Raw genomic sequence first — 23,878 nt, forward strand, 5'->3', positions numbered from 1 at the left:
GAGGCGAGCTTTGTGCTGCATTTAACATTCGTTTAGAGACTGTTGGTAACAGTATAGAGACGTGTTGCTCCGCATAACTCGTTACGGCGCGTTATACCATTTGCTTTACTCCTCAGTTTCAATTTAGAGTGTTTTCTGATTATAACTAAACACTGTATTATAATGGACGCGATCCAGTTGTTTTAGAAACCGCGTGGCACACCACTCATTTCAGTCTCCGTACGTTGTAATTAGTGTTCTGCCAAAAGGAAGGTATTCACATAGTAGTTCTCCATGCTCTCCGGTCTTCTGCCATTCTCTTCAGGTCCACATAATTTTCTCTTCCCTTTATGTCATCTATCATCTTGTATCTCATTCTTTCTCTCAATCTTTTCCCACCAACCAGTCCTTCCAAAGCATTTGCTAGCAACCACTCCTTTCTCAATGAATGTCCAACCAGTTCTTTTTTCATTCTCTTATAACCTTAAGCAGACATCTTCCCTCACTAAGTCTTTCTAATACTCTTTCATTACTTACTCTTTCTATCCAGCGTATCCTCTCCATTCCCCTCCACTTCCACAACTCAAATGCTTCTAACCTTTTTTCGGTCTTCTCATCTCAGAGTCCATGTTTCTGTCCCATGTAGTGCCACACTCCAGACAAAACATTTTCCAAGCATTTTCCTTAGACTTTTATTTAATTTGCCACGTAACAGTCTCCTCGTTCTGTTGAATACCTCCTTCGCTATGGCAATTCGAGTTTTCACTTCCTGGTGACATCTCAAATCTTTGAGTATTATGCTTCCAAGATATTTAAATGCACTTAGTTGGCTAATGGTAGCTCGTCGTATTTTAATACTGGACAGTCTGCGTCTTGTACTGATGACCACACTCTTTGTTTTTGCTGTGTTTATTTGCATCCCATATTCAGCACAAGCTTCATTCAGATCTTTCAGCATGTTATTCACTGTCCGCTCACTTTCTGCCACTAATATCATGTCATCAGCAAATCTTATACGTTCTAGTCTCTTTCCACCAATGCATATTCCTTTTTTCCCGTCTAATCCTTTCGCAATAATCTCTTCAAGATATGCGTTAAACAACAGTGGGGAAAGGCAACAACCTTGTCTAACATCTCGTCCAATGCTGCTTGCTTCTGACGTTTCATACCCAGTCCTTATCCTTAATTTCTGGTGTAAATATAGATTCTGTATCAGTCGTCTCTCTTTCCAATTTACTCCTTTTCTCTTCAAAATATCCATCAGCTTGCTCCCCTGAATTCTGTCAAAAGCCTTTTCTAAACCTATAAAAACAGCGAAGATTTCTCTACCTTTCTCCATATATTTTTCCCCTATAGTTCTTAACAGGCCAATAGCATATCCTGGCAGGAAGTTTCATATCAGCGCACACTCCGCTGTAGAGTGAAAATTTCATTCTAGAAACATCACCCAGGCTGTGGCTGAGCCATGTCTCCGCAATATCCTTTCTTTCAGGAGTGCTAGTTCTGCAAGGTTCGCAGGAGAGCTTCTGTAAAGTTTGGAAGGTAGGAGACGACGTACGGGCAGAAGTAAAGCTGTGAGGACGGGGCGTGAGTAGTGCTTGGGTAGCTCAGTTGGTAGAGCACTTGCCCGCGAAAGGCAAAGGTCCCGAGTTCGAGTCTCGGCCCGGCACACAGTTTTACTCTGCCAGGAAGTTTCATATCAGCGCACCCTCCGCTGTTGAGTGAAAATTGCATTCTAGAGACGATTAATAACTCTTGCGTTCCCGTTGGCAAAAAACCAAACCCACGCTGATGGTAAAATCAGAAATGAATTAGTAAGTTATGAAGTTTATAGACTGCCGGCGTTTATTTTACGATGTTATTTGCTCCCTTTGTTTCGTTAGCTCTATGCTTTACTTTTTTAACAGTCTCTTCCACATTCGTTGATATTGCCCCGAAGTATTAATTTCACCAAGTGTTACTGCTCGCTTCACGTGTTCTCGGCTTGACTCGTTTGCTCATCACGTTAGATATTATTACTTTCGAAAAACTTAATACAGTAATTAATATTGCAGCCAGCCAGTAGCAAGAGTGTCATATCGTTTAAAGGTAGGCTTCCAGTAACATCTTATCCAAATAATCGAAAACTATGACTATAGCTGGCTGCCTAAGAGCAACTAACAATGGTTAATAGAAGGTAAGGGTCACAGCGGTTGCTCAGAGAATTTTCGGCGCAACATAACCTTATGGAACCTCCATTGTACTCTGGGAGCTGAAGAAACATTGACAGTAGACGAAATACGACACGTATCTAACAAATGAATTTCTGAAGTATTTATTAACATAAGAAGAAAAACAAGAAAATAGTAGGAGGAGGCGGATAAGTTACACATTTGGAAAAATCAGATCTTGGCTTTCATGAGGTATTTTGTAATAACAAAGATACTGATGATCCTACATTATTGTCATTTTTTTTTAAGCAATGGAGGAAACTCTCTTGTCTGGTAAAGGAGCAAAAGAAGATTAAATATTACTGGAACTACTACTGGAGATCGTGGAAATAAAGAGTTTACGTAATTTAGTGTCTAAATTCACGCTCTATTTAACCTTAAGAAATGTATAAATTCACACTGCTGAAGCAAGAGCTAGTGTAAGGTGTGCGATTTATGGCACGGTCAACTTTGAATAATAAGGTCTGAAATGGAGTTTAGTAGCGTAGACTAAATAATAGTACTTCATTGTGCTAGATGCCGATGAAAAGCTGACTGATAAATAGTTACGAAATTACACTTAGTGACAAAAGGAAAAAATGTTCCAATATTTATTCAGTCCTTTGCGGACGTGCAGAAAACGTTCGACAGCATTCAGTGAAAGTAATATTCAGAAATATGGTAGAATAGGAATGGGAAACGAATTACTGTTGTAAAGATTTCTATTCGATACTGTGGAAGGAAGGAAGGCTTAGACATTGAACGTAATGCACAATTTCTTTGGGACACCAATGGAGTTAACGGTAAACAAAGCGTATTCGTTGAACAAAATGTGAGAATATATTTAGAACATTTATGATAGGTGGATTCGCTGGCTCTCTGCTTTGTTATTGTTCGCGTAACAACTAATACATGAGATAAAATATGTTGCTACGAAAAGAGCACTGAAATACTTTTTAGGGATGCTGTGCTGTGACTTTCATTGGATCATTAATTTTGAACAAAACAAAATATATTATGTTCAATTAATTCTTGATCTGGCTTTCTATTAAAGGAACATTGTTTCGTTACTGTAAATCGCTATACAGTTCAACATATCTTCCTTACTTTACAGTTATCGAAAAGGTTGCTGAAATTTATTTCGTTATCAATACTTACGTTACAGTACGCAGTGTTTGTTCAACATCAAAATTTTACAGTGGATTTTTGTTAACAGTAAAACACCAATAAGTACCACGACTAACACGAGAACATGAGACTATTATCAGAGAAAAAGATGTTTTAACTATAATGTTTGCCAGACCAGAACTACGCACAGCAAGATTTCTTTTATGTTATGAAGGTAAATTATCTTATTGCACTGTTAATAACATATCATCCGCAGCGCGAGTCCACCTGTAAAACACATCATAAAATCTGCTGCTCTGCTCTGCAGTTCCAAAAGCTGAAATAAATAATTTTAGTTCACTATTACCTGTCCGCTTCTTTGCGGTATGATTGGTGTCATTTAATGCAGTTTGAATGCGCCGCGGCAGCGGCTCGTTCGTTCGTAGCGCAGCTCTGCACCACGAATAATATTTAAATAGCTGAAAATGTCTTAAAAGGATGGGATAAAATACCAGGCAAGCTTATTACATATCATAATGCAAGTTTTCATTAAGTAACTCTGTTCAGAACATTTAAACAGATTAAATTATTACACACCCTTACAAATCAGTACCTAATGGCGTCCATCTCTCAATATCGACAAAAGAATGCTACACAAACATACAACATAGCGTCACAGGCTCTTCCTACTCACGTAACTCCAAGAAGACGACAGAGAAATTAATGCTCCGTCACTACAATTTATACCCGTTGTGAGATATTCTCATCTTTGTTTGATATTTAATAAGTATCGTCTGTGGCGATTTCAGTACTCGCCGACACAGATATTATCTATAAATTCTATACAAGTATAAAACATGGCTCATAATGGTTTCTCTTTATAACATAAAGTTCACACAATCGTTGTCCACGCAATTACAATCATCCAATTCAATTATTCTTTTCTCCTCTTTTCTACTTATGGTATAATATGTGTTTTGCCAGGAGACGTTACAGTGGGGAGAAAAGAATGTAGTGGATGAATGAACAAAGGATAAACTAAACAACAGTTTGATACAGGCAATGAAAGTTTGTTTTAGTCAAGATTATGTTAAACGATTTGATTTAAGTCACTTCTTCGTGACAAAAGCCAGAATTTTTTCTTTGAAAGAGCACAAACGATTTTCTTCACCAGCCTCCCAAATCCGAATTTGTCTTCCATCTATAATGACTTGCTGCTGACGTGACGTTTAAATCCGAATTTTCACTCATTTTCTAGAGTACAGCCCAGTGTGAAACGGAAGCCTGAAAACTACGGCAGAATATAACACATACATTTAAAAATTATCCGCCACCGAATCTGCGTTAAATCTTAAATTATAATTCAGTGGTACAATTGTGTCAAGAACATAGTTGTAAACCACACCATGGAGCAAAAATATGCCGCTTGTGACACTATTTTCCGAACTTGGCGCTACGGTGTTGCGGATGGTAGCAGCCCATAGACGACATGGGCGGGGAAGGTGTGTAGTCTCTGACGGACAGTGTGTGCTCAGCGGCGGAAAAGCCATGTCATGTGGGCAGTGAGTGAAGACAGGTGCGGCCTGCGAATGTTGAGGACTGGTCGCTATAGCGAAGGCATGGCGAGTTGAGATTTAAACTCCCGCATTCGAGGTGTCTGTTACTGCAAGGCGAATCAAAGAGTGCCCCCCCCCCCCTCCCCCATCACCGCCCCCACCCCCACCCCTCTGTGTGGAGTTCACGGCGGTTATTCCCACAGCAGCTTGTTAAGAATCCTAGGAGCACTCCTGGGCCCTATTTAAATGCCTCAATATGCAAGGTGACCAGTCGAATTGAGGTAGTTGTGGCACGGCTGATTGGCTACCAGACCTGATAACAGAAACAAAAAGTTGCAGTGTCCGATTAAGTGCTCGAGTTGTTTGAGAACCCTTCTAAGCAGACGTGTTTTTAGTGTGCCAATGAACTGAACATTCTGAAATATTTGTTGTACTGTGCGTTATCTTCGTTCCGGCAAGAAATGGTCATTGACAAAGAAAGAAGAGTTTAAACTGTACCTTAAAAGATTGTTCAGTTTAAAGAAAGATGTTAAAGTTGTTTTTCTGAGGTAGCTAATGACTGACGTTAACCAGATATTCATTGTTGATGTTACTATTGCCTTTCTTATAAATTTGGTAGAATATTTTATTTGAGAATATCAGTTTGGAAAGTGCACATAGTGTGTGTATTGGGGCTGTTGTATTTGTAAAAAAAGGAAATGGGCTTAAGGTTTGCTGTCCTGCAGACTCAACAAGTGGAATGCATTAGTCAACAAATAGTCGTTAAATTACTGATATTTCTTGAAACTAAGAGACTGTCTTCTGTTTAGGTTTCTATTTTAACGGTTTATTATTCTAAATGTACGTTTGTACAATTAAATATCTATGCTCCAAAATAAATCGCTCCATCATTAGTTGTATGTTCAGTTGTGCTCCAGTAGAACACGCCATTGAGGTCACGGTCTAGTTCCGTCACAAAACATAGGAAAAGTACGTTAGCGAGTAAAGTCAGCTTGGAAAACCGGCGATGGACGGACAAATAAGGGAATGAGGTGTTCGAAACGTCGCAGCCAGTAAATCAGGCACGGTACAGAAAGAGAATGAATGAGAAGGAGGAAAACACGCTTTTCCGTTGCAGAGTGATCGCCTATCAGCGCAGTTATGACAATGGGGAGGCGTTGCGCATTGACGAACAAGCCATTGACAAAAGCATCGCTCCCACAAAAGCACTGGATATTATCACACTGATCTAGCGTAGCTCTACAATATTTCAACCCATTTTCAGCAGAACGACGTGTACGATGGGCTGCAGGGATTGCGACCGTTGTCCTCTTTATCAGCCTTTTATAGGACTGTCGCACAGTGTGAACAGCTTTCGCCTGTTATGTGGCGCTTAATCGGACTGACTTTTGTAGGTAACAGGATATGGTAATTACGATACTGTTGGTTGATAGGGATAACAGCTATGACGAGGAGTGTATGTGAGTATGTACATAGTGAGCTGCCATTCATAGAAAGAACGGCGCACATTATTGTTCAACAACGTTCGTGAAAATTACACAACGCGGACCAATAAAAATATGGTGGAAGTGAAGTTTATGGTCCATATTACTTACATGACAAAACAATTAACTAGGTTTACGGTATCGGTTTGAGAATGCGATATGGGGAGGATTATGATGTGGATGAGCCGGCCGGAGTGGCCGGGCGCTTCTAGGCGCTACAGTCTGGAACCGCGCGACCGCTACGGTCGTAGGTTCGAATCCTGCCTCGGGCATGGATGTGTGTGATGTCCTTAGGTTAGTTAGGTTTAAGCAGTTCTAAGTTCTAGGGGAATGATGACCTCAGATGTTAAGTCCGATACTGCTCAGAGCCATTTGAACCATTTTTGATGTGGATGATGTTTGGTTTCTGGGGCGCTCAATTGGGCTGATTTCTTCGCTCGTACAAATTCCCAACCTTTGCTCAGTCCACTCTCGCCACTTTCATGAATGATGATGAAATGATGAGGACAACACAAACACCCAGTCATCTCGAGGCAGGTGAAAATCCCTGACCCTGCCGGAAATCGAACCCGATATGGAGAGGAGGTCCCATGGCTTCAGTCAGAGTGTCGAGGGCAATGTCATGCATGGATATCTACATCGGACGTTCGTCTGAAAGCAGTTTCATAATATTTTAACAATGGTTCAAATGGTTCAAATGGCTCCGAGCACTATGCGACTTAACTTCTGAGGTCATCAATCGCCTAGAACTAAGAACTAATTAAACCTAACTAACATAAGGACATCACACACATCCATCCCCGAGGCAGGATTCGAACCTGCGACCGTAGTGGTCGCTCGGTTCCAGACTGTAGCGCCTAGAACCGCACGGCCACTCCGGCCTGCTTTTAACAATGGTTTCTCGAATAGATTGACAAACAAGTAGCTTGCGATGCAATACCTCTTTTTGGCTTAAGTCTGCTCTGGATTTTCCAAATTGAAAATCAGTTACCAATTATGTCAACCTTACTCTGTTCATGCAATTAGCAATTAATTGCAAAATTACTACACGAAGCTGCGCTCTAGTATACTTATGAGAAGCATCGTCGCAACTTCTGTGTCGTAACAAAGTTTTCTCTGGGGATCTGAGTCACATTTTATATGTAATCTACCGGCTTGACAGCCAAATAATAAGAAATAAGAACTACTTGGCCATCAGACTGATCGAGGTTAGAAATTAATAATTACACTTGGTAACTTCATTTAGGGGCCGTACGTTCAAAGAAGCTACAAAGAACATTGTATATTAACCAGATCTAACAAAAGGAACTGACGAAAAAAGAAAGAACCCTTCACTCACGCAATCGCTTCAGCACAATTGACTCAGGGTTAGTACTCATGCACGATTATCACAGAACATCATGATTTGCGTCACTGTTTTTAAACAGTAATGTTCAGTGGAAGAAGTATAAAAAAATCTGTTTATTTTGAATACGCTGCTCGATGCAACGCAGGTTAAAATATTATTATACATTCATTAAACTGAATTTATGAACGGAATGGTCTCGCAAGCAAAACTGAAACTAAGAGTAAATATGCTTTTCTAGCAGTTACTGACTTAGGTTATTATTCCAGGCAGAGGAGATATTTGTTGTATGAGGCACATTACTTCACACGATGGTTCAGTTAGTAACTGAAACGTCTATTGTTTGTTCAAAATTAATATGAAGTGAGTTACCAAATTCATAGTGTTAATCCCTGTCCTGGCAACAGTTCAAAGCTGATGCTTTACAGTACCATTGCTGTGATCAAGCTGGAGTCCACCTTGTCAGCCATGCAACAATGATCGTACCTCCATACATCTCCACATCCATCTGGTTGGATCTAGCTGATAAGCTGATAAGCTATTGATAAGCTATTGATGAAGCCCATCACAGAATTATACTAAAACTAGCTTTCTGGACTCTTACTGGCAAGTGCTACCGCACTCCATTTTCTGTCTGTGCATGCTATACTGCTGTGTGGCCCATAATCTGCTGTTCGTTGGACCCAGTGTATTTAACACTGTTTAGACACACTTACCGATGTAAATCTATACATACATTTCCCTTTTTTCAATTATACATTACTCACATTTATGAAAAAAATGCTCAAATGTGTATGAAATCTTATGGGACTTAACTGCTAAGGTCATCAGTCCCAAAGCTTACACACTACTTAACCTAAATTATCCTAAGGACAAACACACACACCCATACCCCATTTACGAAAACAATAGTGAGTTAGCTAGCTGTTATTGATCTATAGAGCATTTACCAAATGGTACCAGAAATGCTCTTTTAATTGACAAAAGGAACAATTAAAAAAAACTAACCAACTCATGCATACAGTAAAATTATCTGTGGTAGGTTTAAATTAACATGTTGTGTTTTTGCTACACATTTGCAAACAAGTTACCTGGTCACTCCCCACACAACACTACACTCCACTGCACAGAACTGGAAGCACACGCCCGCACACACACACACACACACACACACACACACACACACACAATTGGATCTTGACACTTCTCCCATTCCATTGTCTATGGCCCTCTGAAAAAAGTAAGCCAGCAGCTTACCAAAGCTCATATTATCTGTTCAAACACTATAATGTTCCTAGAGGAATCAAAACATCTCTTTGAAAACAGCATAGATTCAGAAAAGTCACAGCTTGCATTATTCAGGTATTGGGAGCACCTTCCATATGAATTGTACCGCGGATTTCGGAGTCTGTAATGTAGATGTGAAGACTGTCAAAGAACTGGCAGAGGCTTTCTTGAATTCCTAAATTTGTAGCAGTCTTGCATTGATATCAAACATGCAACGAGGATAAATTGGGTAAGCAGGAGCATTTGAATTACAGTATCAGTGAAATATGGCAAAAGAAACTGACTTTAAAGATGAACTATAAAATAATGGTCACTAATGATTTTTGGCAAAAATTCTACCAAAAGAAAATTTAAGTTTAGTCGTTTACCTGCTAAATCAGACAGAAATAATTTTGCACTGGAAGGAACAGTGGAGGAGAATATGGTGTAGGCAAATATCTATCGAAAACACTGTACGCATCATATTAATCTATGACCATGTGGAACAGACCGAAGTTGTTAGACGTAGTTAACATACAGAAATGAAAGTGGTCAACAATGAAAGAGTTCTTAAAATTCTGGCAAAATACCTGAAACTTTAGAAAATTATTTAAATTTCGAATTTTTCACTGGAACCGTGATTAATGACGTTTGTTCTTGTTATTTTCATTGCAACAATGTTGGCGACTCGTTTCAGGAAAACTACTAGCCGAATCTGGAGGTGTAGCGGTTAAGCGATGGCGTGGAAACCGAAAACGTTGTGGGGTCGAATCGCTGTTGTAGTACTGAGTGTTTCAGTCTGCCATTAAACTAACTTTCTCCCCTCAACGATGTGGAGCTTCGCCAGAAAAGACACGTGGTTCCGATGAACCGCACGAAATTTCATATGAAGAAAGGTGAGGGTATTTACACAATACATGGTGGCCTAAAATCACTAAATATCCTCAGGCGTATAACGTATCGTTCGACAGTTGGGCAGATCACCTTCCTGTAAGTTTCCTCCGTTAACAGATTGGACTGAATTTACGTATACACCATAGGGACTGCTGCCAGGAACCCGCCCCACAGAAGTTTAAAATACAATAAGAAATCTTTCATATTGTTAGTGCAGGCCCTCTTACAATCGTAAAAGAAACAGACGTTCCATTTATAGGGTATTCGAAAAGAAATGTCTAATACTTTGAGAGGTGGCAGTACTCATCGAAACAAAAAAGGAGACCAATAAACGTGGGTACGTAAACTTTTACTTCCCGTAGTAAACACGTGTTTATAGGAAGGACTGCGTGACGCTTGATTGCGGATGTTAGCACAGTCGCTGCAGTGGTGCTTCGTGAAATGTGTCGGCAGGGTATTATGATATCTTGTTCACAGTGCTCTACCTACCATTACGTGACCTGAGTTAGTTGTTTGGTTCGAGTCCTGTTGTATGTTACTTTAGTATTCGTTGTGTTTGTGTGCTTTATTGTACAACACTGTCTGCCCTGTATCATGGTGTTTTAACTTCTTCCAAATGCGGATTCACTTTTGTGTTTACTGTTATTGCACTATTTGTACATACAAATGGTGCAGTACATTTATATTTTCTCTCCTTCACCACGTGTTAGCAATGGAGGCCTATTACTCAAGTGGAATGGCGGGTATGATATTCTGTTATGGTTTAGCAAATGGACATAACCTGTGAGCAGTGCCCTCAACGCTGAAAAATATCCACAGAGCAGAGTTCCCTCTAATTAGCAGTTCGGTAGACTTTCCCAGCGTCTATGAGACACAGGTACCCTTACACCTCGGAAGACTGACAGTTGTAGGCCCCGCACAGTGCGCACGTCTGACATGGGTGGGGGGCGGGGGGGGGGGGGGGGGGACGGCGTCTGCTACTCTCAGTGGAAGAAACCCCTGGGCCCGGTGTACGACGTTTAGTAGCAGAAGGTGTGTCCACTCTCTTATCTGTGGGGTATTCCATCAACAACTGCTGTACCGATATCATCTACAGCGTATTCAGCCGCTAAGGCCACGGGATCACCATAGCAGACGGCGGCTCTTTCAATGGCTACTGCAGAAGTGTGCCGTAGATCCACTGTTCACATCTAATCGACGAGGCAGGGTTCACAAAAGATGGTGTTGTGAATTTCCATAACCAGCAGTATGGGCAGGAAAGCGGGTATCAACAGCGATTCTCAATCAACGTTTGGCCAGGCGTACTTGGCGATAGATTATCAGGGTCACGCCATCTACCACAAGGTTAACTGGGACCTACCTTTCTGGAGGCTGTGCCATTGTAGCAACGAAAACAAATGTGGTTCATGCCTGATGGCGTACCAGCACACTTTCGTCACAATATGCGAGAACATCTGAAATCTGAAGCAGAATTCCCAGGACCGCTGGGCTGGTCGGGAAGGGGGGGGGGGGGGGGCATCTTGAGCTGCCCGTTTCCCAGACCTAAGTAGGTAGACTTTTGGTTATGGAGCTATTTGGAGGAATTGGTCTACGCCACACCGAACAACGATGTGCGGACACTACAGAGTCGGGTCTTCAGTGCGTGCCAGCAGGTACCATAACTACAGGGTATTCTTCAAAGGCTGTTTCATTCCTTACGCCGGATGGCAGAGGGGCGCATTGACATGAACGGACGCCACATTGAACACCCCCTGTAAATACATGCTTATCGCTGAAAGTATGCGTTACCGAAATCATGTGTATCAGCTTATTTTTCTTGTTTCGATGAATACTACCACCTCCCAAACTACTCAACACTTTTCCTTGAACACCCGCATATTTCTTCTGGCTCGTCAGTCATCTCACTGGTCCGATGCGGCTGGCCACTTTCTCTGCCAACCTCTTCATCTCACAGTAGCACTTGCAACCTATGTGCTCAATTATTTGTTGGATGTGTTCCAGTCTGTCTCTTTCTCTACAGTTTTTATCCTCCTCATCTCCCTCTAGTACCATGGAATTTATTCTCTGATTCACTGATAAGTGGTCATTCGGGTAAAATCTTCAATGGACAGCTGATACGTATTAAGTATATGTACTAAGTATATAGCTCTCAAACGCCAGGGTCTCTCGTTCAAAAATCTCCTTAGTCCTATGACAAACGCGTGGCACTCCAACTTTCGAAGTCACTAATAATTTTAAAAGAACGATTAATGGAAAGTGGGCACCTTGAACTGCGATTTCGCGGAAGTCGTTTCGTGTAACAGCTCATACCATCCAATCTAGAAATAATAAAACATTTTACTTCCTTTCATTAGACGACGAGTCTTGTGTACTTGAAGCTGTGGTAAACTGTTTTCTTAATGTTTTATTCGCTAACGAGACGGGGAATTTTTCTATCTGAATTATATTTAGCATGTTGATAAGAATAAATACTTTCCGTCATTTGCGAACGGATCTTCTGGTTCTAAGCAAACTTGTATCGCCAGTTTCTATTAGACATCGTCAGTGGCCCAGAAAATAAAAGGTAATTCTGTGGTGTCACCGCCAGACACCACAATTGCTAGGTAGTAGCCTTTAAATCGGCTGCGGTCCGGTAGTATACGTCGGACCCGCGTGTCGCCACTATCAGTGATTGCAGACCGAGCGCCGCCACACGGCAGGTCTAGAGAGACTTCCTAGCACTCGCCCCAGTTGTACAGCCGACTTTGCTAGCGATGGTTCACTGAGAAATTACGCTCTTATTTGCCGAGACGATAGTTAGCTTAGCCTTCAGCTACGTCATTTGCTACGACCTAGCAAGGCGCCATTACCAGTTACTATTGATGCTCGAGAACATGTACCGTCTAGAGCGATGTTCACCTATTATGGATTAAAGTTAAGTATCCTACCAGTTACCTCCTTTTTTCTGAGGTCTAAAATCCGTGTCCTGTTCCAGGCCTCACGCCAGCCTGCGTGAGCTTAAACGCGTGCCTTTCGGCTTCCTCATAGTGGCTTCGCTGTCTTGCCAAGCCACAACAAATTCTTTAACTGCGCATGTTTTTTTTATGAGACATGTAATATTTCCTAGGAGTACAGTTGCATTAACTTAAAAGAAAAAAATAGACGCACCGCCATCCTGATCACAGGTAGACCAATGGGCCCGACCAACCACCTTGTCATCAATCAGGCAATGGCGCCATGGAGATGCGGTACAGTGGGGCTCTGGGTCAGCACACCGCTCTGTACCGGGAATCGAATTGGGGCTACTGCATGTTATTTTTTTCAGCAGCACTAACCTGTCAGTCGCTGAGGTGAGCACAGTAACATAAAAACTGGTAATGATTTCATTCTTATTGAGGTGATAAACGTAACTGAAGTGGCATCAGAGGAAAATAGTAGCAAATATTGATAGTGGATTCGTATTTGGATTGAACTCAGCAAGAGTTTAATAAGTTATGCAGCAAATTTTTGTCTCGGTCAGTTTAGGTTGAAAAAATGCGGCATTTGTTGTCGGACATCGCGGAATATTCCCGCTTCAGTCCCTGTAGTTTCATAAAGTTCCCTTGGGTGGCGGCGCTATACGCAGGCTTCAAAATGGCGTCTGTAACGGAGGTGCGTACCAAGCGGATACATGTTACTGCCTTTCTTTTGGCGGAAAACCAGAGCATCACTGATATTCATAGGCGCCTGCAGAAGGTCTATGGAGACCTGGCAGTGAAAATAAGCACAGTGAATAGCCGGTGCAATGGTCAACTCCGAAGTATATTGTGCTACCCTCAGGAAACTGAAGAAACGGCATCAGCGTGTTCGTGGCCACAAAAATGCAAGCAAAATTCTCCTTCTTCATCTCCGGCGGTACCTCGCTACGAGTACCGCCCTTCGATTTGTGTTTACGTGCACTAATCGAAACGTTAGGGTTGCAGGTGCCAGCGTCCGCAGCTCGCGGTCGTGCGGTAGCGTTCTCGCTTCCCATGCCCGGGTTCCCGGGTTCGATTCCCGGCGGGGTCAGGGATTTTCTCTGCTCGTGATGACTGGGTGTTGTGTGATGTCCTTAGGTTAGTCAGGTTAAAGTAGTTCTAAGTTCTAGGGGACTGATGACCATAGATGTTAAGTCCCATAGTGCTCAGAGCCATTTAAACCATTTTTTTGAGCAGGTGCCAGCCGTCCAGCCAGCCAGCCAGCCAGCCAGCAGCGGTCCAGCCGAACAGCAGAAGCAGCGGCAGCAGCGGTCGCAGCGGTCCAGCCAGCAGCCAGCAGCAGGGGCGGCGGCGGCGGTCCAGCCAGCAGCCTGCAGCAGCAGTCCAGCCAGCCAGCCAGCAGCAGCGGTCCAGCCAGCAGCGGCAGCAGCAGCATCAGCAGCAGCGGCCCCGGCCCCACCCGCGGCAGCAGCAGCTACGGCGTTCCTGCCAGCCGTCGCCAGCGCCAGCAGCGTGGGACTCTGGTCCTCGTCTTCGTCCGTCTTCGTCCGTACACGGTTTTTTCCTCTCTTTTTCGTCCTGTACTGTCATCATGTCGTCATGTCAGCCCCCACCACCACTGCCACTACTACCACCACTGCCAAAGTGTATACTTCACCCTCCACCGGCACCACCACCATTACATGATGTGCCCAGTCAACCCACCCTCTTTCCATCCCTCCTCTTCTAACTCTCCCTTCTCCCTCGCTCTTTGTCGCTCCCTCCCCAGCTCCTTCCTCTCGCTCCTCTACCTCTGATCCTTTCCCCCCACTCCCCCAGCCTGTCACTGCAGCTCCAGCTAGGGTGGTGGCCCGATAGGCCACTGCCCGTGCCCAGCTCTCCCGATCTCCTTCGCTATCACCGCCACCGCCATCGCCGTCGCCGTCGCCTTCACCGTCACCATCTCTGGCGCCGACTACTGCGTCCACGCTGGGACCTGCCACTTCCCGCCACTTCCCTATAGCTCCCGTTCCTCATGTCACCACTCACCCTTCCGCCGCCCTTAAACGCCCTAGTGGCACCACCACCTGTTCTGCTCCCAAAAAGGCCCTGCCCCGTCCTCCTCCCCCCTTCCCCCCCCCCCCCCCCGCGGGCGCCATGGATGTCTCCCCACCTGACCCTGCTCCCTCCACCTCCTCCTCCTCCTCCTCCCCTCCCTCTTCCTACAAATAAGTCCTCTCTCGTACCGATCCTTCCCTCCTCAAGGCCCAGAACCTCTCCCTCCTCCTCCACCAACACTTCTCTGGTGCGCCTCACTCCTCACTCCCAGACGGGACTCAGTTCTCATCTCCTCCTCCAGCCCAACCCTCCATACTGACATCCTCTCCCACAACCCCATCGCCCAGTTTGGACCCCAAGCCTCCCTCACCATTGCTCCTTCCCCACCTCTTATCCACCAACCCTAACCGCCGTGTCGCCCGTCGACCCTCAGCGCCATGATCACTCGGATTTTCCGACGATCACAGAGCAGGAGGTGTTGGTGGAGCTCAAGGCGCATCCCTCGCCGGAGGTGCAGGCGGTACACCGCATTTTTAACTCGGCTGGCCCCACCTGGGTTTTGTCAGGGGACGCACCCTCCATTGACCACCTCCTGAAGGAGGGTGCCCTCCTCTTCAACCAGCGATATAATGTCGACCCCTCCCGTTCCCCTTTTCAATCCCTTCACTGCCAGAGGTGTTTGCACTACAATGCACACACAACAGCTGAGTGCCGCAAGGCCCCCACCTCCCGCATTGTAAGGAAGTGCACTTTCTCTGGCAGTGCCCTAACCTTCAGTCCCCTCCCCCCTGTAATACCCGCAATCTGCCCCATCCCACCTACTCCCAAAATGTAAATCCTGACCCCCTCCAACCACTCCTGAACTCACCGTCCCTGTCCACCCTCTGGACGCCCCCACCCGTCCTGGCAATTCCCTTCGTCCCCCCTTCCCCCCCCCCCCCGCTGAGGACGTCATCAGGTTCCTCACTATTGTTCTGCAGTGCCCTCACACCCTCCAACAGATCTCCCTCACCGCCTATTCCATCTTCCACCTAAAAATGTATGCCACCTACTCCCACATCCAGGTCCATTTCACCTTCTCCCGTCTCGACACCCTCGTCTAATTCCCTGTCAAGGCACGACAGCACTGTATCCTGTTCAACAACATCCGTTCCCTTCCCGCCAATAAGAACCTCTTCATGCACACCCTCGCCACCCACTGCGTGGATGCCTTCCTCCTTAATGAAACCTTTCTCCAGCCTCACCACACCGTTCATGCCTCGTCCTACCTCCTTCACCGCTACGACAATCCCTTCCCGATAGTGCGTGCCGGAGTTGCCATTGGTCACCACCACCAGATCCCAGTTCAGCTCCAACCTTCCTGACCCCACCAAACACCTGATCATTAGTCTCTTGTTTCCTGGCCTTACCGTCACCTGTGCCACCATCCATGTCCGCCCTAACACCCCTATTCCTTTTGACTTCCTCTCCCACATTGACCGTACCTTCTCCTCCTACGTGATCGCCGCCGACCTCAACATCCATAGTCGTTCGGCTGCCCAGTTACGGCGGTGGCATCAGTTCCTCTCCTCTCTCCAGGGTGAGCTCGTCCCCATTCCCCAGCACACCTGCCCCGAATCCAACTCCACTCCTGATGTCATCCTCTCTTCCCCTAACTTCCTTGGCTGCATAACGGTGGATGTCCTGGACCCCATTGGTTGTGACCATCTCCCTGTCCTCCTCACCGTTTCAGATGGTGGTCGCCCCCACCCCGACCCCCTTCATCACCCTCCCCCAAAGTACATCCATGATTATTCCCATGCTGACTGGAATGCCTACCGAGATACCCTCTCCACCAAGGTTGATGGCCACACCTTCACCTACCTCCACCCCGACGATATTACCCATGCCGCCTCCTTTCTCCAGCAGACCTTGTCTGAGGCCATGGAGGCCCATGTCCCTTCTGTCGCCATCCACCCCCACTGTCCTACCTTACCCCCACAGGCCATCCTCCTCCTCCATGAATCCCGCCGTCTCTACCATGCCTTCCTCTGCACATGTGACCCGGACACAGTACGACGCCACCGGCAACTTCAGAGACACATCCGTAACTTGCTCGCTGCTAAGAAACGCCAGGTCTGGCGACAGACATGCACCCATTTAAATGCTACCCTTCCTATCCACTCATCCAAGTACTGGTCAGCCTTCCAGTACCAGATCTAAACCCCCTCCCTACTATCGTCTCCTTCATGACAACCAACCCTTCCCTGACGCCATTAGTAAGACCAATCACTTTGCCTCCTACCTCTCTGATGTCTTTACCACCCCTGACGATCCCCCGATCGATTACTCCCTCTTTCCATATGTCTGCGATCGAACTGACACCTCTGTCCCTCCCCTTGCACCTGGTTTCCAGTACTTGGACAACATTGCACACACAGAACTCAATGAATCTATCACTACACAGGATCTCATCGCTACACTCCGCACGAAACGCAACATCACTCCTGGTAACGATTGTGTCACCTATTGCCACCTCTGCAAAGCTCCTGCCTCTTTCCTCTCGACCCTGGCCAGGCACTAAAATGTAGTCCTGACCACCGGCTACTACCCTGACCTGTGGAAAACCTCCCATATCCTGATGTTCCTCAAACCCACTGCTGTCTTCTCCTACCGTCCCATCAGCCTTACCTTGGTCTTCAGCAAGGTCGTGGAATCCATCCTCACCCAATGCATCCACCAACATCTCCACCAGGACCGCCTCCTTCCCATTACCCAGTGTAGCTTTCGGCCGTCCTCCTCTTCCGCTGACCTTCACCTTCACCTCACTCATCTCCTCTCCGAACAGCTTAATTCCCGTCGTTCCGCTATTTCCTCTCCCTTGACCGAGAACGAGCCTATGACCGCGTGTGGCATTCCGGTCTCCTCTTCAAGCTCCAAACCTTCGCCCTTCCTATCAACTACGTCCGTCTGATTGGCTCCTTTCTTTCCCACCGTCCGTCCTACGTCACCATCCACAACACGGATTCCTACACCTCTGCCGGTGTGCCCCAGGGTTCCGTCCGCTCCCCTCTTCTGTACCTCTTGTATACGGCGGACATGCCGCCGCCTTCACCCCCATCCACCTTCTCCAATACGCCAATGACACCGCCTTCCTTGCCCTTGCCCCCACCCTGCAGCGCTCCCAACACCTTCTCCAATCCGATATTGACCGGTTCGCCGCTTGGTGCAACCAGTGGTTGCTTAAGGTCAATCCTTCCAAATCCCAGGTGATCATTGTAGGCAAAACCATCCCTACCTCCCGTCTCCTCGATTTCTACATCACAATCTATGGCCGTCCTATAGCCCTCACCCCCACCCTTAAGTACCTTGGCGTCACCCTCGACTGCCGCCTCTCCTGGACCCTCCTTCTCCGGACAATCCAAGCCAAGGCATGCTCCCGACTCTGTCTCCTCAAGCTCCTTTCCCGCCATACGTGGGGTCTGGAACCCTCCACCATACTCCACACCTATAAATCCCTCATCCGCCCTATCCTCTGTTATGCCCATCCTGCCTGGATCTCTGCCCCCGCTCCCTTTTACAAATCCCTTCAGATACTTGAACGCCATGCTCTACGCCTTGCCTATCACATCCGTCTCCCCTCCCCCACTTGGATCCTGTACGACCTCATTCCGTTCCCCCACCTCCTCCTTTTACTTGAAAGGATATGGATCCTCTACACCTCCCATAAACTCGATCCTCCTCACCCGCTTGTCTCCCCCATTCTCTTCCACCCCCTCCCACTGCTGCGCCTGTATTCCAATGCCCCCCTGCTCCCCATCTCTCCACCCTCCTTACCAAGGTGGCTTCCGCCAGCTCCCCCTCCCTGATGATGCCCTCCTCCCCTCCATCTACCCCTCCTACCAACTTTGACCCTCCCTTCCTCTTCCTGTGTTTGATCCTTTGGGCAACCTCCCTCCCTTCTCTCCTCTTTCCCTCCCTCCTCCCTTTCTCCTCACTCCTCCCCCAGGCTTCCCCTCCAGCCCTGCCTCCATCTCCTACTTCCATCCCCTCTGCCATTGGCACCCTTGCTCTCCCCTCTCCCTACCACTCCCCCTTCTTCCCCTCTTGTCAGGTCCCCAGACTCGTACACGCTCTGTGGACATTCACGCACCGGAGATCATCGCCATCAGTTTCGCGTGTTTGTGCCGTCGTTTTGTGTTTTTAGTGTCTGCCGTCACGCTCATACGTTCAATTGTGCCGTCGGATTCATCAGTGTTATGTGCGCCGTGTCAACATGTTTTCAGTGTCGTTATCGTCGAGTGTGAACGGCTCCGTGGTTTTTGTTTTTTGTTTTTTTGTATTTCTGTGTCCACTATTTTTTGCCCGTCACTGTGTTTATTCTGGATCTCCATTCTGTGTTATATCGTTGTCAACTCTATGGCTGAAGAGCGGCGTAGCATGCCGCTGACAGCCTAACTGATTGTACAGGTATGAAAATAACAATAAAGGAAAAAAAAAATCTCCTTCTTCACGGCAATGACAACAATGCAAGGACTGACATAAATCTGCACACTCGAGAGGAGCTCACAAAACTTCATTGGACTGTTATTCCTCATCCATCCTACAGCCCCAATTTTCCACCTACCGTTTTCCACCTGTTTGGTCGAATGAAAGATGCACTCCATGGGAAGCAGTGCGTGGGTAATGGTGAGGTTATTGGTGCGGCTAGATGTTGGATCCGACGTCGACCACTAGAGCATGCGAGCATACAGGTCCTGCCAGTAACGTGGCGTCAGTCCATCGCATTGAACTGAAATTATGTTGAAAAATAGGATTTTGTAGCCAAAAGAGTGCAGAATAATATGCTATATTGGACACCTGATGAACACCAACATACTTTCAAATAAATATCGTCTCAGTTGTGTGACTGGATTTGTGATTTCCTGTCAGAAAGATCACAGTTCGAAGTAATAGATGGAAAGTCATAGAGTAAAACAGAAGTGCCAGGGACGTTTTCTTTCAACCTCCGATAGGATATAAATAAAAGAAAAGTTCATAGAAAACAATTTTTTCACCAGAAGTTTTGTACACTTACGGTTACTTTTCAGCATAATCACCGAAACGATTGTAACATTTATCATACCTGTGGACAAGTTTGCAATACCCTCTTCAAAATATGTTGCTGTCAATGACTTAATTAGCACTGACGTTGTTTTGAAGATCTTCGTTGGTTTGAAAGTGCTGCCCTCCTAACCACATCTTCAGTTCAGAGAAAGGTGAAAGTCGCTGGGTGCCAGGTGAGGACAGCACGGCACATGATCGAAAATGTCCCATTGAAATTGTTCAAGGAGCTGTTGGGTTGTGCCAGCAGTGTGTGGACGACCGTTGTCATGGATCAACACAATTCCTGAAGTTAACATTCCTCTTCGTTTGTTTTGCATGGCTCTCCGTAAACGTAGTAAAGTTTCGCAATAATCAGCTGCATTGATAGTGGTTATGGGCTGCATAAAGTCTACAAGCAATACACCTTGTTTGTCCAAAAACATGGTAGCCATAACCTTTCTATTGTTGAATGTTTGTTTGAATTTTTTTGGGTTGTTTGGTGAATTTTGACGCATCCATTGTTGTGATTGTCGTTTTGTTTGCTGTATGTCCTACTGTATCCAAGTTTCATCTCCACTAACAATTGATTTCAGAAAGTTCTTCATCGTGATAATGGTCAAAGAAATTCAAAGCTGGCGCCATTTGGTGACTTTTGTAGGCGTCCGTCAACATTTTTGGAAGCCAACGAGCACAAAGTATTTTGTGGCCTAAATGTTCAGTAACTACAGAGGGTACGACAGATCTTGAAACTTCCGGAATTTCCATAGTCAAAGCAGTTATGGTGAACCCACGATTTTCTCTAACCATTCTGTCAACTCGTTCACCAGTGTCGGCTCTAACGACAGACTTGCGTCCTTGGCATCCTCCATGCACGTCATTTCGGCCATCTTTAAACTTTCGGCACTATTCATGCACAACACCATCAGTCATGAAGTTATCACCGTACGCTCGGCTCATTCTCCGATGAATTTCTGTTTCACTATTTCCTTCTGCCTGCAGAAACTGAATTGTTGTTGTTGTTGTCTTCAGTCCTGAGACTGGTTTGATGCAGCTCTCCATGCCATACAGTAAAGCTGCATGTCCTCGGGAAAAATTACGGCTATAGTTTCCCCTTGGTTTCAGCCGTTCGCCGTACCAGAACAGCAAGGCCATTTTGGTTAGTGTCACAAGGCCAGATCAGTCAATCATCCAGACTGTTGCCCCTGCAACTACTGAAAAGGCTGATGCCCCTCTTCAGGAACCACACGTTTGTCTGGCCTCTCAACAGATACCCCTCCGTTGTGGTTGCACCTACGGTGCGGCCATCTGTATCGCTGAGGCACGCAAGCCTCCCCACCAACGGCAAGGTCTATGGTTCATGGGGGTAGGAGAAACTGAGTTACACTTCGTAATTCACACTTGGCAGGAGCAACAATGACGGCAGACATGTTTACGCGGTTGTAGTGTAACGCACACTAATGCCTTGAGATCGGCAATGGCAGAGTGTGTAGTGAGAGAGTTGCGCAGTATCCTACAGCGCATGTCCACTTTCTGCCGCTCGCGTAGCTTCTATGCTAAGCGATCGGAGATGGGCCCTCGTAATATCCGGCGTTCCCCAAGGAAGTGTTATAGGCCCTCTATTGTTCCTGATCTATATTAACGACATAGGAGACAATCTCAGTAACAGTCTTAGATTGTTTGCAGATGATGCTGTCATTTACCATCTTGTAAAGTCATCATATGACCAAAACGAATTGAAAAATGATTTAGATAAGATATCTGTATGGTGCGAAAAGTGGCAATTAACCCTGAATAAAGAAAAGTGTGAAGTTATTCAGATGAGTACTAAAAGATATCTGCTAAATTTCGATTACACGATAAGTCACATCTAATGGCTGTAAATTCAACTAAATACTTAGGGATAACAATTACAGATAACCTGAATTGGAACGATCGCATAGATAATGTTGTGGGTGGAGCAAACCAAAGACTGCGATGCACTGGCAGGACACTTAGAAGGTGCAACAGATCTCCTAAAGAGACTTCTTACACCACACTTGTCCGCCCTGTTCTGGAGTTTTGCTGTGCTGTGTGGGATCCAGGAGGGACTGACGGATGACATCGAAAAAGTACAAAGAAGGGCAGCTCTTTTTGTATTATCGCGAAATAGGGAAGATAGTGCCACAGACATGATACGTGAACTGGAGTCTCAATTATTTGATAACTGCTCTAAATTGCTGTTTTTAGAACTTAGTTAGCACAAAATTTATTCGGGTAAGGTCCACATCACAGGTTCAGCCTGGAATTCTCCAGATCAAATATGGCATTGGTGGCAGGACAGAAAGCAAAAACCATCTGACGACACATCTCCGACCATAAATCTCAGACACGGTACGTATTCAGTTCTGTCGGGCTTCTTTCCACTTATTGCTGGTAACATGTACGTAATTTCAAATTTTCGGTGCGAAGTACTTTCGGTGAATGTATTTACGGTACACCAGTTTTCCTGCATTAATACGTCATCCTCTCTAGATATGTGAGATGATTCCACACGTGACAATGCTACGACTAATAGCTCTGCACAGCTCAGGTCCTCATTCCCCTACAATTCAACGAATGCGTGCAGCGCCGCGTTGGCATCGGAGCGGGAAACGATTCGCTTGTCGAATGATAGTCGGGAGCCCTAATGAGTTAACTAACGATCCGCGCGAACATCATTATTACGTTCCACTTCATTGCTTCAGAACTGTTGCAGATGTTTGGATGGCCGCGCAATTCAGCGGTTTTAACCAGCCCCGTGTGGGCAGATTACATCTCCTCGCTTCAACGACGCTAATCAGCATCTGACTGCTATCGTGCGCTGGACAGTTTGCTGTCAACTATGATTACTTTTAAGTGTGCAGCTGAGCCCCAAAACACGTTAATTCTGATTAAAAGTGTGCCAAATCAGTAAATTCCTACGTTAAACTTTTAACCAGTGTCTCAGCAAGGTTTAAGGAGAACTGACAGTTCCTCATCTTGAATGTGGCGGAAATAATTTGAAACGTGGTAATTAAGGAAGGTAGGATTGGGTTACGATTGTGGACAGGGCCTGAATCAATTACTATTCGATTGATTTGAAATTTCACTCATTTATTTTAATAAATAATTTTTGAAATCAAGCCAATGAAGTCGGAATAAGACTTTTAAGGCACGTAACCACAATCACGACTGAAGGCCTTTAACGCCCAAAATGGCAATTATTAAAAAAATTTAACAACATACATAAAATACAAACAGCAAATAATTTTTGAAAACAAGCCAATGTGGTCGCAATCAGAAATTTAAAGCAAGTAACCACAATCGCGGCTGAAGGCTTTTCACGCCAAAATGGCAAATTATAAAAAAAAATTAACAAATATAGTGTCGAACGGTGAATGGCATAGTAAAAGTTAATTTAAGAAAACAAACAACAGATCACCAAACAGGTGAGACAAATGACGGTAACTTAATAATACAATAATAAAGTAAAACACAAGGGCCAGTGTCAGACGGTGCTCCAGCAATCGACCTCTGAGCAGGTCACACCAAAAACACTTTCGCGAGCGAAGAGAAAGACAGCCAAGAGTTGCATTCAGGTGACAAGATGGTAACTCGGACTAGTGGCAGTCTAAGGAGCGACTAATGATAATGTGGTGAGGCTATCTGACATCCAACAAAACAAATGCAAGATGTAAAGTTACACCAAAGCTGGAACCGGCGGTCTGGACTCCGCCGGCAGAATACTGTGCCTAGAGCGCTCGGAACAAGATGGAATGACTAGCACTGAGGTAGAAGAACGCCACCCAACCTACAATCAAGAAGCTGTCAAACTTACACGCCTCACCGGACGGCGGCAGCAAGGCGAGGAAATGTACACTGCCGTTACAGACACTAACCCCCAGGGCAGGTAACTGGGGCGTTAGCGGCCACAAGACAGAAAAATACCGCTGGTTGAATTTAACAATGGAAGAAGCTGAAAATAGCAAGTAGCAGTTAGAAGCTCAGAAAGACTAATGAGATC

The 23,878-nt window shown here is 45.5% G+C and overlaps 1 non-coding gene across 1 annotated transcript; it reads left to right on the forward strand.

The window, feature by feature from the left end:
* Positions 1-1,574: 1,574 nt before the first annotated feature.
* Trnas-cga lies at positions 1,575-1,649 on the forward strand. The gene has a single exon. It is a non-coding gene; the product is annotated as a tRNA-Ser (tRNA).
* The last annotated feature ends 22,229 nt before the right edge of the window (positions 1,650-23,878 follow it).

This window comes from Schistocerca americana, chromosome 2 (genome assembly GCF_021461395.2).
Source record: "Schistocerca americana isolate TAMUIC-IGC-003095 chromosome 2, iqSchAmer2.1, whole genome shotgun sequence".
Lineage (NCBI taxonomy): Eukaryota > Metazoa > Arthropoda > Insecta > Orthoptera > Acrididae > Schistocerca > Schistocerca americana.